This window comes from Cupressus sempervirens, chromosome 8, assembly GCF_028749045.1.
Source record: "Cupressus sempervirens isolate cs-2001-9-10 chromosome 8, ASM2874904v1, whole genome shotgun sequence".
Taxonomy (NCBI): Eukaryota; Viridiplantae; Streptophyta; class Pinopsida; order Cupressales; family Cupressaceae; genus Cupressus; species Cupressus sempervirens.
This window is the reverse complement of record NC_143125.1, coordinates 155,435,260-155,452,477: the sequence shown is the minus strand read 5'-3', so window position 1 is coordinate 155,452,477 and position 17,218 is coordinate 155,435,260.

Below are 17,218 nucleotides of genomic sequence, written 5' to 3'. Positions count from 1 at the left end.
CTTTGAATTCACCTCAAAATAGTTTACCATGAATTATGTGCCACCAACTCATCAATCTCATCTTCCACCTAGTTCACACAATCCAAGAAAACAAACTTATTGGCTTAGATCCATCAAATTCATGATCTTTCTAATAATGTTGGCACTTGGCATTAACTTGCTTCTGATTCTCAGCACATATTGTCTTGCTCGACATCTTCTATAAAATCACTCATCATGAATTAAAGTTTTTTGGTGCTTGGAATCAACTAAACTTTACTTGGCATCCACTATTTTTTTGGCATACACTGAAATAGAATTTTACTAACCTTCAACTGATTTTGTGCTTAGCTTTGCATAACTTTTCTCTACACCTACTATCCATTCAATCAAGCTTGGTAGAAAAACTTTTCATATCTTGTTCTTCTAAACTTGCTTAGTGTAACCAACTGTTGCAACCTTAAGTAGATTATCAATGCACTATGATATCATTGTCTTAACTGATTCTTGTACTCCTTTTTATATCATAACTCAAACTTTCTTCTAGGTGCTATTGTTACATCTTTTAATGAAATCCTCTTCATCAATTAAATAGGTGATAGTACTTAAAACATATAAGCAATTGTCTTACTAGAAAAAAGTAGGTTTGACATTAGTGACAAAAAAATGTTGAAACACATTTATCATACTTGTAACAATCTATTTTCAACAATCTCCTTCTTAACAAGAGATAATCAATGAGTTATATACACTTCAAAGCAAATTAATACAAATACTAAGAGCTGATTTCATCCCAAATCTTCTCTCTTCTCTTTTTTGTATTTTGTTATCTAAAATTTTGATAGCAAAGTTTATTGAATTTTAGTTGTAATTCTATTTGAAATCTATTTTAGTTTTCTTTTTCTAGTAATCTAACGCACTATGTAAATGCTTCATGTAAAGTGAAAGAAAACTATAGTTTTAAGTGAAGATATTATATAAATGAGATATGGACATGAATAGAGATAAATATTTACACAAAGTGTTGATATAGGATCAAAAGAAGGTGTATGGTCTTTGTTAGTTATAGACCAATGGATTAGGCACTGGTCATCCTTGTGAGTTAATCTAAGTGGAATGTTTTACAAGATGCAGAATAGAATTATCAATCAATCTTTATATTTCTTTTAACTAAGCATGAAAATGGTGGCCTAAACTTGATTCAAATAAGCCTTAGGGTTTTGGTAAAATAGATAATTACCATATCTTAAGATTTTTGAATTAGAAGAAAAAAGACTCATAAATCTATTATCACTAGAATTCATGTTATAAATCTGGACTAGAAGAGTATAGATTTGAATTCTTGAGGTAAACTCACCTAAATTTTGCAAAGTTTGAAGTGGAGAATACTTTTATGTCTTATTAGTTGGTCCTTTTTTATGATTTGAAAAATACCAATAATGGTTTGTAGTTGTTCCCTAGGTTTTCTAGAATTATTAAAAGGTAGTTGAAATCATTGTTAAATTAGGAGCCAACAAAATGGAGACTCTACTAGACAGTTGTCATAAAGAAAGTTATTGAATTACCCATTGTAGTCTTTGGTGTTAGTTGTACACTTTTTAGTTTGAGTATTAGTCAAAGTCGTTGTCCATATATTGGTCTCTTTCAAGTGACAAACCTTGAAATTTGAGAAATTCCAATGCAACAGGGAGAGCATGATGTGGGTTATTTCTAAAGGTTCCTTATCTGAAAACTAGAGTTTACTTTCCAAAAAGTGTTCAGTCTTCAACATCCCCTAATTGGGATATTATTTTAGGTCTATTTTCAAAATGGTTCGTTTCTTGTGTTTTTTCCCAAAGTCCCACAATTTTTAATTTTTTCCCTCTATAGGGTGGTGACTCGGTCAGGAGGTTTTATATCTAGAGCTATATATTTCAATTTATCCTAACAAAAATGGAAGAAAAGAGGAAAAATACATGACCATTTACAAAGGATGATCGAGAAGTGTCATTGTACATAGATTTACCTCATGCAGGTAGGAAAAACTGAGCAAAAAGGAAGATAGATCTGAATCCTACCTAGAATCCTAGAGGTAGTGTGTTAGTACATTCTCAACATCAACCTATGGGAGAGAGAGAATCTTCTTCCTTAAATTCTAAATCAAAAACCACCAAAATCTTGGAAGATATGTTCACAACCCCATTGCAAGAAGAAAGAGTTTATTATGATAAGAATGTTTCTTTAGTAGGGGATATTCCTTTTAGACTAGATGTGGTGAAGGAAATGAACCATAGGTAGGGATATAAAAGTAATCTATATTGGATTCAATCCTAGACAATTTCCATAGGTGGAAAGAAACCTTGTAGATTTAGATGACCCAGTAGATTCAAAGGCCACTTCTATAGACCTAGAAGAATTATCCTCAAAGATTGAAGTTCTTAAGAAAAGGGTTGCTAAGAAAGAAGCCAAACACATACATTTGGAGAAAGAGAAGGAATAAGTTACCATAAATAAACTCCTTCTGAGAGATAAGATACTTAGGAGAATGGTTTCCTTGTAGGAACATAATAAAAACTTACAAGAGAGATCTTCCAATTTGTACCTTGGTGTTTTTGGGGAAAATGATGATTTGAGATCAAAAATTCAAGAGCAAGATCAGCTTCTTAGAGAGGAGGGGCATGTTATCTCCCAAGTCTAATCTTATAAGCCTATTGAACTTGAAGTCATAAACTTAACTATAAAATACCCTGATAAAGGAAAGCATAAGGTTGTAGGAATACAAATGAACGAGCCCCAAGTTCTTCCTAATGAATTTGCAAGTCTTTCCATGTCAAAACTTGACTTAGACTTAGAAAAGACCAAGAAAGAAAGAGAAGATTTGGCCAAAGAATTGGAGAAGGTTGAAAATGAAGCCCAAGCTGCTAAAAGTAGAAGGAAAGTATAGTTTATTAAATCCAATTCTTCCCTGGCATCATAGCCAAACCTATCTTAACAAGTTATTCCCTCTATCCCTACTTGTGGACTAGAAATGACTAGACAAAGCATATCTCAACAAGTTTGACAGCATCAAGTCCTTATACAAACTCAAGCTATTGGAGCAAGTACTTCTAATGTTTTTGGTTTTCATAGAAGACCCATTTATATGGAAAAGTATAAGTAAATGTCCTTTGTAGGAATTTCTAGCTTTCCCCATCTCATTTCAAATGATCTGAGAGATAAGGTCATAAAATTCTTAGGCAAAAATGCCATAACTTGTGAAGAGCACCTTAGGAAACTTATCGACATGCTCAATGATTATGAAGTAGAACATGAGGATGTAGTAATGAAGTTATCTCTTCACTAATTGAAAAAGGATGCCAAGGATTGGCTTAAGAGATTGTTTGATGACAGCATCAACTCATGAAGTGATTTAGAAAAGCTCTTCAAAGAGCAGTATGGTGACAACACAAATGTTGATTTTATGTTGAATTAATTCAACAACATAAAAAATAATTTAAATGAGTCCACCTTTGACTTCAATGTAAGATTTCATAAAGGGATGTATAAGTTCTTCCAAGTGATGAGTCATGGTGAAGATATATGTTTTAGTACCTACTTCAATGCTTTTGACAGAAAGATGGCATATATATATATATATATATATATATATATATATATATAATTTCTTCCAAGTGATGAGTCATGGTGAAGATATATGTCTTAGTACCTACTTCAATGCTTTTGATAGAAAGATGGCACACACACACACACACACACACACATATATATATATAAAGGGAGAGAGAGAGAGAGAGAGAGTAGGACCTTAAGGGATGCTTATAAGATTGCTATCAATATTGAAAATAATAGAAAAGCCTCTAGTAAGTTAGGGAGAATGGATGACCTGAAGCTTTTTAATCCAAGGGGTAATAAGAAAGAATTGTAGGTAAGAAACTTGAAGAGGATATAATGGGTCAAGTTTTAAATCTACTTAAAAACATGAATCCACCAGCATATCATGAAAATAAGCCAAATACTAGTGAGAAAACCTCATTCAAAAATAATTACAATAGGTAGAATAGAATGCAAAACTATCCCTATACCACACAATGGAAAGATGGAAAACCTATTCCTAATCCTGCTCAAGGCACTAGGGATGAAAGTACACCAAATCCACTACAAATAAATTTTGTGATTATGATGGATGATGTACCTTGGTGTATTGTGTTCCAATCCCCTCATTCCCTAACTATTGTGCAGTTGCTCAGTCTTTTTTCTACAAATCAACATGCACAAAATGAAGGAGAGGAAGAAAAGAGTCATGAGGATGTAGGATGTAATATGATAAATTTGTGTGATAATGGTGAGGAATATGACTTAGAAGACTTTGAAAATAATATTGTAAATTAGAGAAATGTATATTAGTTGCACCATCAACAAGTGTTTTCAGATGATGAAGATCAAGATGAAGACACGGTATGCAATACATTGTTAAGTGTGGATCAAATGATTTTGAGGAAGCCATCAAATGAAAAGATTGATAGGATTGTTGCAAAAATGATAGCTCAAGTGCATAGTACTTAAAATCTAAGAAAGATAACTATTAAAAATGATGCTGATAAGCCCTCTGGTATTTTCATTAAAGACATTAATCATAAAACAATGATGAGAATAAAGAGGACAATCCAGTTATAGCTAAGATCAAGGATAGTAAGAACAAAAAGTGGGAAACCAAAAAGAAAGTACAATTTTAAGGAGTTAAAATAATCAAGGCAAATATGCTAGAAAAGAAAACTAATTCTATATTACCAAACAAGTGGTAGAGCCTACCATACAAACACTAGAAGCTACAAGTAATTTTGCTAAACCTACTTTCTATGATCATGTTGACATGATTGCAATGCTATCTCAAATTATTGTCAAAGTTCCCTTTTCTAAGATGTTTAGAATAAAGGAACACAAGAATAAGGCTCTCTCTTGGTTGGGTGGGATAGGAAATAGTAATGTTGTTGAACAAGAACCAATAGTCATGCAACAAACACCACTTATAATGAAGGACAAAGAAGACAAAGGAGTCATGTTCGAAATAACCTAGATGTATTTGGACAATTCATTTGTAGCTTACATAGAGGACATTGATTCTTTCTTTCTCATTATAGTCACAAATGGAAAAAAAATTTAAAATTGCATGATTGATTTAGGAGCATCAAACACTATTATGCATTTCAATGTTATCAGAGCCCTTTTCTTTGAATTAGATACCAAATAGGGTAGGTGTAGAGAAATGGATGGAAAGGAAATTCTTGTCATAGGTACAATCAATGCCTTACCTTTTAGACTAGTTGCCTACATTAATGTTGAATTGACTATGATTATCCTAGTAGTTGATATTCCTTCACATTATGGAATGTTTCTCTCTAGAAAAAGGAGTGTTTCAATGGGAGGTACCCTACAGTGTGACTTGTCTTGTGCCACTTTTCACATAGGAGATAAAGCTATCAAATTTGATAGAGAACCAAGGGTCACTCATATGTTTGAAGATAATGTTGATAAAGATGCTACATGTTTCATGGATACTAAGGTTAATGCTTTTAGAGTGAAACTTGTCATTCAAGAAATTGAAAAATTACCCCCACTAATTACACAAGAGGTAACAAGTTGTTTGGAATATCAAAACTTATGGACTATGTATTTTGATGGAGAAAAATCTAAAGAAGGATCAAGAGCTGGAGTAGCTTTTATATTTCTAGATAAGAACACTTTTAGGTATTCATTTACCTTCAATTTTATATGTGCTAATAACATTGTAGAATATGAGGAACTTTTATTGGGATTAAAAGTGGCATCAAGTCATGAAATTAAGAAATTGCATGTTATTGGTGACTTGAAGTTAGTTGTGTCTCAAGTCAAGGAGACATATTCCTCCAAGAATAAAAGGCTAAAATAGTATAGGAATGTTGTTTGGGACCAAATAGAAGCATTTGATATGTTTGGCATTTTTTGGATGTATAGAAGTAACAATAAGATGGCTGACCTATTGCCTAATCATGTAGCAATCAAAGCTAGATGATATATCATTTTCTAGTGTGTCTAAGATTGAAATACAAAATAGGATATCAATTTCTAACAATATAGAAAGTTTGCAAGTATTTGAAGATGACAAAGACATCTTGAATTTTCTTCTAAATAAGAATAAGTATCATGGCCAAGAGTTGGACTATAGTTCTTTGGTTGAAACAAAAAATGGAAAGGAAACCATTTTTGGCCAAGAAATCCTACAATTAAAGAAAAACAAGATACATAAAGGATCAGTGGTTTTAGAAAGTGTTTTTGACAACTAGGATAGGGTGCATTCAAAAGTCAAAGATCAAAAACCACATGAGCTTGAAGAAATAAATCTTGGCAATGTTGAATCTCCTAAAAATGTATACATTGGTAAACCTTTATCCCCTACAATTAGGAAGTCTTTGATAGATCGTTTGAGAAAATTTATGCTTTTTTTTGCATGGTCATATGATGACTTCAAGGCTTATAGGGAAGACCTTTTTCAGTATGTAATACCTCTCAAAGATAATGTGAATCCATTTAGACAAAAATAGAGACTAGTAAATCCTACTCTAGCCCCTAAAATGCAGGAAGAACTTATGAAGCTTAGGAATGGAGGAATCATCAAACCAATAAAACATTCTTCATGGGTGTCAAACCTAGTGCCAGTCAGAAAGAAGAATGGTGATATAAGGCTATGTGTTTACTTTAGGAACCTAAATATTGCATCTTTGAAAGACAATTATGGATTACCTAATATGGAGGCCATGTTGTAGAAAGTTACTAGTTTAGAGCTAATTAGAGCTAAAGTCTATGATGGATGGTTTCTCAAGGTATAACCAAGTCCTTATTGATGAAAAAGAACAATTTAAAAAAACTTTCACTACTCCTTGGGGAACCTTTTTGTATGAAAGGATGTCTTCTTTCCTGATAAATGCAGGAGCAACATTTCAAAGAGTTATGGACATTGCATTTAAGGAGTATATTGATAAATTCATGGTTGTATATCAAGATGATCTGACAACATACTCAAAAAGGGTTGAAGATCATTGTAAACATTTGGAACTTTTTTTTATCAAAGCCTTAGAGTATGGGGTTTCTTTAAACCCAAAGAAGTGTACTTTTGGAGTGACAGAAGGGAAACTGCTTGGCCATATAGTATCTAAAGAATGAGTCAAGATCAACCCTAAAAGAGGACCAACAATTGATAAAGTCTCTAAGCCCAAAAATGTCAAAGGAATCTAGTCTTCCTTTGAGCAAGTGAACTTTTTAAGGATATTTGTAACTAACTGTGCAAAGATCAGTAGACCAATCTCCAATATTCTCAAGAAAGGAGAAACCATCGATTGGGAATGTGAGCCTATTGTACCTTTTTAGGAGATCAAAAAAACTATTAAAAATGGAATAGCCCTTAGGACACCCAATTATGAAAATATGATCCACATTTTTTCTTTTACATCTTTCCACACAGTTGAAATAGTTTTGCTTTAGAAAAATGACGAAGGGTATGAGCAACCGATTGTATTTTTTAGTAAATCCCTTCAACCTGCTAAGCTTAAATATGAAATTAATGAAAAGTAGATCTATGTTGTAGTCAAATTTTTAAAGTATTTTAGATGATATTTGGTTGGTGTGATTATTGTTGCATTTGTGCCAAGTGCAATAGTCAAGGATATTTTCTCTCAATAGGAGGTATCTAGCAGGAGTTATAAATGGATAAACAGGATTCAAGGATTTAATATTGACATCTAGGTCACTAAGTTAGTGAGAGGCCAAGGGTTAGAAAAATTGATGGCTCAATAAAATTTTGATGCAAACCAAATAAATCCTATATGTAAAAACCTTAAATCAAACATGTGATATGGATCATTCTGATTGGTATGTGATATATAATTTGTAGCACATTGAAGCCCCATCCTACTTGATAGAAAATGAAAGGAGAACTATTAAATTACATGCTATTAGATATGTTATTATTAATGGAATTATGTGGTGGAGGAACTTTGAAGGGATACTCTTGAAATGCATTGATCATGAAGAATATGAAAAGGTATTAAATGATATGCATTTAGGGGTATGTAGAGGTCATTATATGGAAAATAACACTACACACAACATAATGAGAGAAGGTTTTTGGTGGCCTATATTATTCAAAGATGTAAAAATTTTGGTCAGAAAGTGTGACTCTTTCAAGAAATTTGTAGGAAAACTAAAATTCTCTAGGAAGCATCCTTTGAAATTAGTAGAAGTACAAGCACCTTTTCAGCAATGGGGCATGGATTTCATAGGTGATATTTCAACCAAATCTAGTTGTGGTTACTCATGGATACAAGTTGCAATAGACTACTTTACAAAATGGGTAGAGGCTATTCCTACCAAGAATTCTACTACTAAAGTGGTGAATAACTTTCTATTAAACAATAACATAACAAGGTTTGGATGTCCTCAGAAAATTATGATAGATAATGCCATGTGTCCCATATCATAAAAATTTGTCAAGTTCTATGACAAAAGTGGTATTATAAGATCAACATCATCCCCATATCATCTAGAGGGAAATGGACAAGTTGAATCTACACATAAGATTTTATTGAAAGTCATAAAAAGGACTTTGGATGATAATAAGAAGGCATGAGATTCTAAATTACACTTGGCAGTCTGGGCTGACAGACTAACAGTCAAGAAGGAAATAGGTGTTTCACCTTTTGACCTAGTATATGGAATCCAAGAAAGGATGCCTCAAAATAATTTAATAGCCCTATATAACTACATCTAGATCTATGATGATGATGTTATTGATGACATGCATGAGAGAATGGATGAGTTAGCTGATAGAAACCAAAAAAGAAGCCTCTTCTAGGAATGTAAAACCATAGTTGCAAGCTAAGCTCTTATATGAAAGGAAAGTAGTGGCAAGGAAATTTGAAACTAAAGATCGAGTTCTAATGTGGAATGCAAGAATTGATAATAAGGTTAAACATGGTAAAGTTGATCATATTTGGTTAGGTCCTTATCTGGTTGATTTTACATGGGGTTTACATTCTTATATTCTAAAGGAGCTATCAAGTGACACTCTTGAATTGCTAGTTCATGGATAATTCTTGAAGAAGTACTTCTACTAAAGATACATTTATTTCCATGAATAGTAGTCTAGGTTTGTGCATTTTGTGAGTCCCTTATACATATGTGTTTTGTCTCTGTATATTTGTGGTGTTCCCTTTTTTAAAATTTGCTCTTTAAAGAAGTCAGTCTTGTCAAGTTTTTGGTTTGCTTAAACCAAGGATTCTGAGCCCTTGCATTAATTTTTAATTATATTTATTGTCCCCAGACAGAGCCACTCTTAGCTTTGGTTTTCACATATTTAAAATTATACAAAAATTTAGTGAAAATTTAGTTATCCTTTTTCAATTATGGATTGAGATCTTTTAATTGGTTATGCCCTAGTAAAAAATCCCTAATTGTTGTTGCCCTAATGTCTTTTTTGCCCTAGGTTCCTAAAGTTGGGTTTACATTGTTCATATTTTCAAAATGTGCACATGAAGATTTTCATAAATCCCTAGAAACATTTGAAAATCCTTTTATTATATAAAATTTTCTATGAAAATCCTTTTAACCTAGCGCATAACTCCTTTTTAACGTTAGGCTTTCTTAAGGTTACCTCACCCTTTGTTTTGTTGAAATTATTAACCCTTGGTGAGTTTTTTTTATTGTTGATCATGTGAAGATCAACAATCATCACATTCCTACATTTTGAAGTTGTATAATGTTTAACCAAAAGGAGAATACAACATTTTGACATCTATCCTTACGGGGCCCCTTTCCTTTGGTTTTAAAGAAATGTAAGATCATGTGTGTTCATCACCTTTGATGAGGTACAGATTAATGGTTGTTGCATTTTTGTATTTTGCAAGTATTTAAATATTAACTAAAGTAGGGAAGTGACAAGCTACCACATGGAGGTGGTGGGTCCATGTCTTGTTGTAAGCCTCAAAAAAAAAAATGTCACAATAGGGTCCAAATAGAATGTTTCTATTGGTTGTAAATGTTGATTCTAATAGAGGATCATCATTTTCTCAATGTCATCCAATCTTGTTTGATCAATGGCTGTCACTTTCCCATGGTTCAAGAAATTACAGTTAATTGTGATAATATAAGCAAGATGCCTCCACAAAGAGATTTCTTAGAAAAGGTACATTATCAACAAAGAAGTATACATGATGATTTTCTAGAATAGTTACCTTTCTCTACTAATGTAAATACTAAAGGTAGAGAGCTAGTTCCAAAAAACCCTAGGTTGCTAGTCAGTGAGGATTTTTATGAAAAGGTGAATTTGTTACAAGAAACCAAAACATCCACTAGGGGTTTAGAGCTATTTTGTGAAGAGTTTTCTAATAGAAAACATGATACTCCTCTAAGAAATGTATGGGAATTTGACATTGGTGAGCTAATTGTTCCTAGTGTTTTATTTGATGATGACTTCCTTACAATGATAGCTAAGAGATATGACCCAGTGTCAAGGATGTTCAAGAATCATATTGGATATTTAAAAAATTAGGGTTACATTAAAGGTGATTAGGGATATTTTTAGGTTAAACCCTAACCACACAATGCATAAGAAAATTTATTTGGAGGATTTTCAAGCAAGGTATAATGCTCAGAGAATGTACCTAAGGAGAGGGCCATTGCAAGAACACTTTGTAAAGATAGGTTAGTTTCCATTAGTGATAGCAAATACCCTAGAGCCACTGTTAAGAAAATATTTCAATCCCAAGGCTCAAACACTATACTTTTCTCACTGCAAACTCTTTGGGATGGATGAGAAAGACCACATCCAAGGGTCTATGGTTTTTATCATTTCTCAAACATTGCAGTATGGTATGAACTCAATTTTTCACTTTGCCACATATTTAGCAACATAAATCCAAAGTGGATTGATACATATTAGCAAAGCCAAAGTAGAGAAACCTTTCTACTACTACTACATGTTTATGTACATTGTTGACATATCGATAAAGCTTTTTATTAGTGACATAAACTTATTTAGATTGTATGTATGTATTGAGCTTATTATACAATGAATGGTATTTGCCATGCATTTCAGTTGTTTCTGAGTTCTACAGTTGCTACCGAGTCCTTTGGACTAATTCTAGTGTTTACCAAGGAGTTACAATTACTGTGAAGATCAACAGTGTAAACCAAGCATCTTAGTGTATGCTAAGTTTACTAGTGCAAGCTGAGTTGTGCAATACCTACCAAGTTCATAGTTTATGTGATGCAAGTCTAGTGTTAACTGAGCTACTTAGTGTTAACCAAGTGACTGAGTTTATATCAAGCTTGAGGTGATATTGTTTACTAAGTCATACAATGTAAACCAAGAGACTCATTTTATATGACGAGTTTTGCAGTATTCATCGAGTCACCAGTGCAAATTGATTTTAAGACTACTTGAAAGTGATCAGTATGGAATAAGCTTCTACATCTATAGAGTGTATGATGATGTCAAGCATTGACAGTGGATGTCAAGTATCAGAACATCACCGAGTTAGTCTTCAAAGCCTAAGTATCTACTCTTGAGCCAACTCTATAATATTTGTGTAAACTTGTATAGTGGCAAACTTTGTAATTTGTATAATTGCATTTGTATATATTTAGTTTATAGTATCACATCCAATGGGTAGTAATGATGCACATGTAATCTTAAGAGAAGAGCAGAAAGTGTGAATTACAAAGGCTACAATAGTATAAGAAGTAGGAAAGATTCATCTATCACAAGAAGGTGATTTGTACACTTAAAGGAATCACATTCAGCAAAGAAAGTTGTAGATCAAAGATCAACTACTATTTCATCCTAACAGGTGGATCAGTCAGAACCTTTAACAAGGTAGACCTAATAGTCTTTTGTAAATATCTTTACCAAGTGCATACTTCATTGTATGTTTTTAAATCCTTTCACAAGGTGGACCTAGTAGTCCTTATTGCTCCTAAAGGGTAGATCATCAAAAGTGATCAATGTAAGCCTTAATAGGCCAACTTTATACTGTAGTACTAAAGCTTGTGGGTATCATCTTCACCCTACTTTTACTTTCTATTTGGAAGGTTTTTGGGTCACCAAATCTTTGTGTCAAAGTGTTATGAATGCTTTCATATTTTTAGTTTCTTGTGCATACAATTAGATTAGATTATATTTGAAGGATTAAATGCTAATTGGATTGTTGGATTAAGAGTTAAAATTGTAGAAGTTTTAGGAGTTACTAATTCGCCCCTCCCCTCTCAGTAACTTAGCCTTGTTAAGAATATTTCTAGCAATTGGTATCAGAGCATTGTGGTTCTTAGAAGAAAGTTTAATAGCTTGAGCAAAGATCAAAGCCATGGAAATATTCAAACTTGACAAAGCTATTGATAATGAAAAACTAGATTTGGAAATAGTGATTGTCTAACTCAAGAAAACAAAGGAGTAACTCTCTCAATTCTTGAAAAGAAGAAAAGAAATTGCAATTCAAATGAGTGATTATCTCTACATTGAAGAAAAGGTTGAAGATCTTCGTTCAAGCAATCAAGATGAAGTCAATAAAGGAATCAAACAACTCCTAGAAAAGAATGGTTCCCTACAAGAAGAAGTAAGAAAACTAAGAAGAGAATAAGAAATTTAGTCAGTAAGGCTATGTGAAGTCATGGAGCATAACAAGATAAAAGAAGAGAGAGAAGGAAAGAACAATGAAATCTAGCACCAATCCCTTTAGCAAGCAGACCTCATTGATCAACTCTCTAATGCAAATGAAGAAATCATGAGCCTAAGATCTAAAAATGAAAGATTACAAAATGATCTAAACTTTGAAAGGAAAATCAATGAAAGAATGATGAAATCTCAAGTAGACATGAATCAATTAAATGAGAAAAATCTCTACAAACAAAAAGGAAAAGTAGGAATTGGATATACAGAAGAAGGAGAATCATCCAAGCAAGGAGCTCAAAAGAATCAAAGACCTACTTGCAATCATTGTGATAAGATAGGTCATACTTCAAACAAATGTTGGAGTAATGGAAAAGAAAAATTCAATAGAAAGTGCTACAATTGCAATCAACATGGTCATAAGGCTAATGAATGCAAAGAAAAATCAAAATTTGAAGGCAAATGTCACAAATGTGAGAAGCATAGGCACAAATCATCAGAATGCAAAACCAAGATACTAAATCTAGTAGAACAAATTGTGAAATATATATTTGGTTGGGACTACAATATCTGGTGTAGATGTCATTATTGTGGACAATTTGGACACATTGGAATAAATTGTGTAAAGCATCATTTTAGGAAAAGAGATACTACTAAAAGATGTTTCATTTGTATAGAACTTGGTCATCTTGCCAAGAACTGCATGAATATTGGTAGAATTGAAGATGAAAAGAAGGAAAAAGATGATATAATTCAAAAATAGATGAGACAGTAATGGGTTCCAAAGTCTACTAAAAATGAAAGACTAAACAATGATGAACAAGTCACTCAAGAATTGGGTGACTCTACAATCTCTACTTAATTTATGAAAAGAGAATTTAGGAACAGGCTACCAAAGAAAACATTCAAACTAGTTCCAGATTGAAAAGATAGAAGATCCATATCTATATTCAAGATACAAAGGGATCATCGAGTGAAAAGGGTACAAGTCACCACCGAGTTACCTTCCTTACCGAGTGAGCTTGGGTCATAGATTTTACCAAGTGAGGTCGAGAGTCAATAAAATTCCATATGGCTACTGAATGATGGAAGACTTTGTTGAGTAATCAATGTAAAGAAGTGGATGATAGTCTATCAACTTGATCTACCATCCGTACTGAGAATTTATGGAAAATTTTGATAAAAGGAATGAAATCAAAGTCATTTTAACCATGAATTTTCAAGAGCTATTGTGCAGTATGATCTTTAGAGCTTTCAAGCGATTTGAGTGAATTGTACCAAAAGATTTCAAATTTTCTTTAATTTCAAAATCACCCCTGCAATCACTGAAACCCTGGATCTGAGTGGAGTGCAGTCTCAAATCACTCCAAAGGTACTATTGATAAATGATATTTGTTCTCACTTTAAATGCACAATTCAAGATATTGGCAATCTAGAAATGGATTAAGCCCTAGGATAATTGTGTATTAATAGTGTCTTGAAACCCGAACATCAACACCTAGAGACAAAAGGGTTGACACACATTCCTCATATTCCCTATAAATTTCAAGTAAAATGGATTAGGTATATTCTCATTTGGGTCACAATGGTCAATTATGGTTAGAGCAGCTAATTTTGATCACAAAGAAGATGATTCATAGAATCACTAGTCTCCCAATGTTGGCCAAAGATAAAATGACCAAAACCCTAGGTTGGGCTAAACTTGAGAAAAAAAAAACCCTAGTAGAATGGGATGGTAGAGGCATGACGATAAGAAATATGACTAATATGGAACTAAATTTTAGCATTCATATTATAGCGCACAAGATCTATAGCTCTAGCTAGTTGAATAGTGTGCCTTGTGAACTAGTTGACCTTGCTTACAAGGTAGTCAAAAAAAATCTTTCATTTGATCTTGTTGAGCTACTATTGAAGAAATTCAACAAAAACATGGAAAGCATCCGAATGACAAAGAACAACTCATGTAAGTTTGGTTCTCTATCGATGTGTTTATTCTTTTATGTTCAAAATTTTTTTCCTTCAAAAGGATCAGTTGTATGGAGAAAAGATGTGTTAGTTCTCTACCAAACTAATGAGTATATTTTTGAGATGGGAGAGAACTATAATAGTATCATGGATAAATATTTTGATGCATTTAAGGAGAAAATGAATAATACATTCAAAATTCCAAGAAAACTAGTAGATGACTACAAGGATGATGTACATTTCATGGTAGATAGTGATAAGGTATACATCCAGGCAATCAGGCCTAGAATTTCATGGATGAAACCTCTTGGATATGAGGTTAATATTGATGAAACTAAGGATATCATTGAGGCACTTGTAAATGAACTAGCTATTCCCAAGGCTGCATATTTTGGTACCTATGGTGATGTTGGATACAATTGTCTAATTGTGTGTTGTCTTTGATGTTACACAAATGTCATATCAGTTGTCAGTTTGTGCTTAGCAAGCTCACTTGGTCAGCAAGATATTTTTTCTTTTCTACTGAGCATTCCTATAGATTACTCTACAAAGATAGTGTCTACCAAGCTCACTCAGACATCTAAGGAAATTATGGCAAAAGGAAGTGTTAACCGAGTTATCTTGGTCAACAATGAAAAGTTGTTCAGAGTCAGTGTTCACTAAGTTCACTAGGTCACCAAAGGATTTTGCAAGTTTTCAGTGTTAACAAAGCTTTTGTTGGTTAACACAGGAAATCATGTCACGAACACTATTTACCAAGCAGGGTCGGCCAATGAAGGATTTTTTTGATTTGGGATATGAAGTTTAATTATTTCAAGTATTGATTCTAGCCAACTATGGTGATGTTTATTGGTCATTATAATTTGTAATTGAGCTAACTTGAAAATCTAGATGGTATAAATGAAAGGTCAATTTGAGATTCTAATGTGAAAAAGAGTATGCAAGTGTATTGATTGATTAAGAAGGAAGGTGTGTGAGCAAACTTGAAGGATGGAAAAATATCCTTGTGGAGCAACAAAGTAATATTTGATCAAGAAGGATCTAGTATGAAGTAGAACATAGATATGTAATTAGCAATTCAGTTGCATCTCAATTAGGGCATTTCATTGTTACTTTCTTACCATTGTAGCAGTGATTCCAAAATCTCTTAACAGAGTTGGTTTAATAGCCAGTTGTAAATCATCTAACAAGGTGATAGTTCCATTGAATTGTTTTAAGACCTCTTGCAAGGCCACTCCTAACAGGGTGATTAAATCCTCTAACAAGGTCACACCTAACAGTGTGTTTTGTAACCTTTAACTAGGTTGGTTGCTAATAGGGCTCACTTCAAAAGAGTAAAAAATAATAACAAGTTACATTGGTGGTTTTTCCCATATTGGGTTTCCATGTTAAATTCTAGTGTCTAATGTGTTCATGTTATTTCTTTTATGCTTGCAAGATAATCACTATGAATGTTTAAGTTTAGTTAAAAGTAAATCACACTCTGCTTCTACTGAGTTATAGCATTTTCTGTGTGTTTATCGAATAACAACAACAATCATTTTATTGTTAACATCCAAGGGATCTAAAATATTTTTGTGGTAACTAATTCACCCCCCCTCCACCCATTCTCAGTTACTCCATCTATATTCCAACAATTGGTATCATAGCTTTTGGTGCTTACAAGAAAGGTTTCAAGGACCTAACCTAAAGATCAGGATGTCTTATAAGAAAGAAATTTTAAAGCTTAAGAGAGACAAATTTTCAACATGACATGGACTCATGAGACTTCATTTGGCTTCCATTGGTCATTCAAGATTGAAATAACTTGACGAAGAATACACAACTCCTACTAGTACATTATCTGTTGAAGACATTGTTGAGAAAATGATGCAGGAGCATCCAGAGGTATAAGGGCAATCCTGGGTCACCCAAAAAATGTACTTATACATAGTTTCTATTTCATGTCTTTACATTTTTGGATACCCATTTGGCTCAAATAAAGGTTCCAACTCTCATAGTTCAACTATCAGTGAATTTGAAAATCCCAAAAAAATAGGAGCATGCAATTTGGCCATCTTTTTGGTGACCTAGAAGGTGTGACTTGGGCAGATGAATGTAATTGAGATTTAGAGCATTCCAGAAAAAGAATCAGGTCAAAAGGCCCCACGGTTTGAAAGTTATTGCAGTTTTTTGGGTTTTGGAGACCTCCTAAGAATGCTTCAAAGTCAGGTTTGGGGCATTAAATGACCTCAAAAAGGGTCAAAAAATGGGGGACGAGCGAAGCTAGTCCATAGGACTATAGAGCACTTCGAGAGCTTTTCAAAAATGTAAACGGTTCGTCAATCGGAGCTACGGTTCAAAAGTTATGCCTCCCAGAAGTTTGGCTACCGTTTTTGGATTCTTCTAGATTTGCACCGACTTCTAACGTGGCTTCTGGAACCTTCTATTTTGTCGGTGGATGCCTACTAGCACTTTCTAGAATTTACTCCTAGTCCTTAACCCTCCGAGGTCTATTTAAGGAGATTTTTGGCATTGTAAAAGACAGTTTGGATTGGAGCTTGAGAGGAGGCGCTAAAAGGAGAAATATTCTCCAGATTTATGCTATTGTAAGCCCGTAGG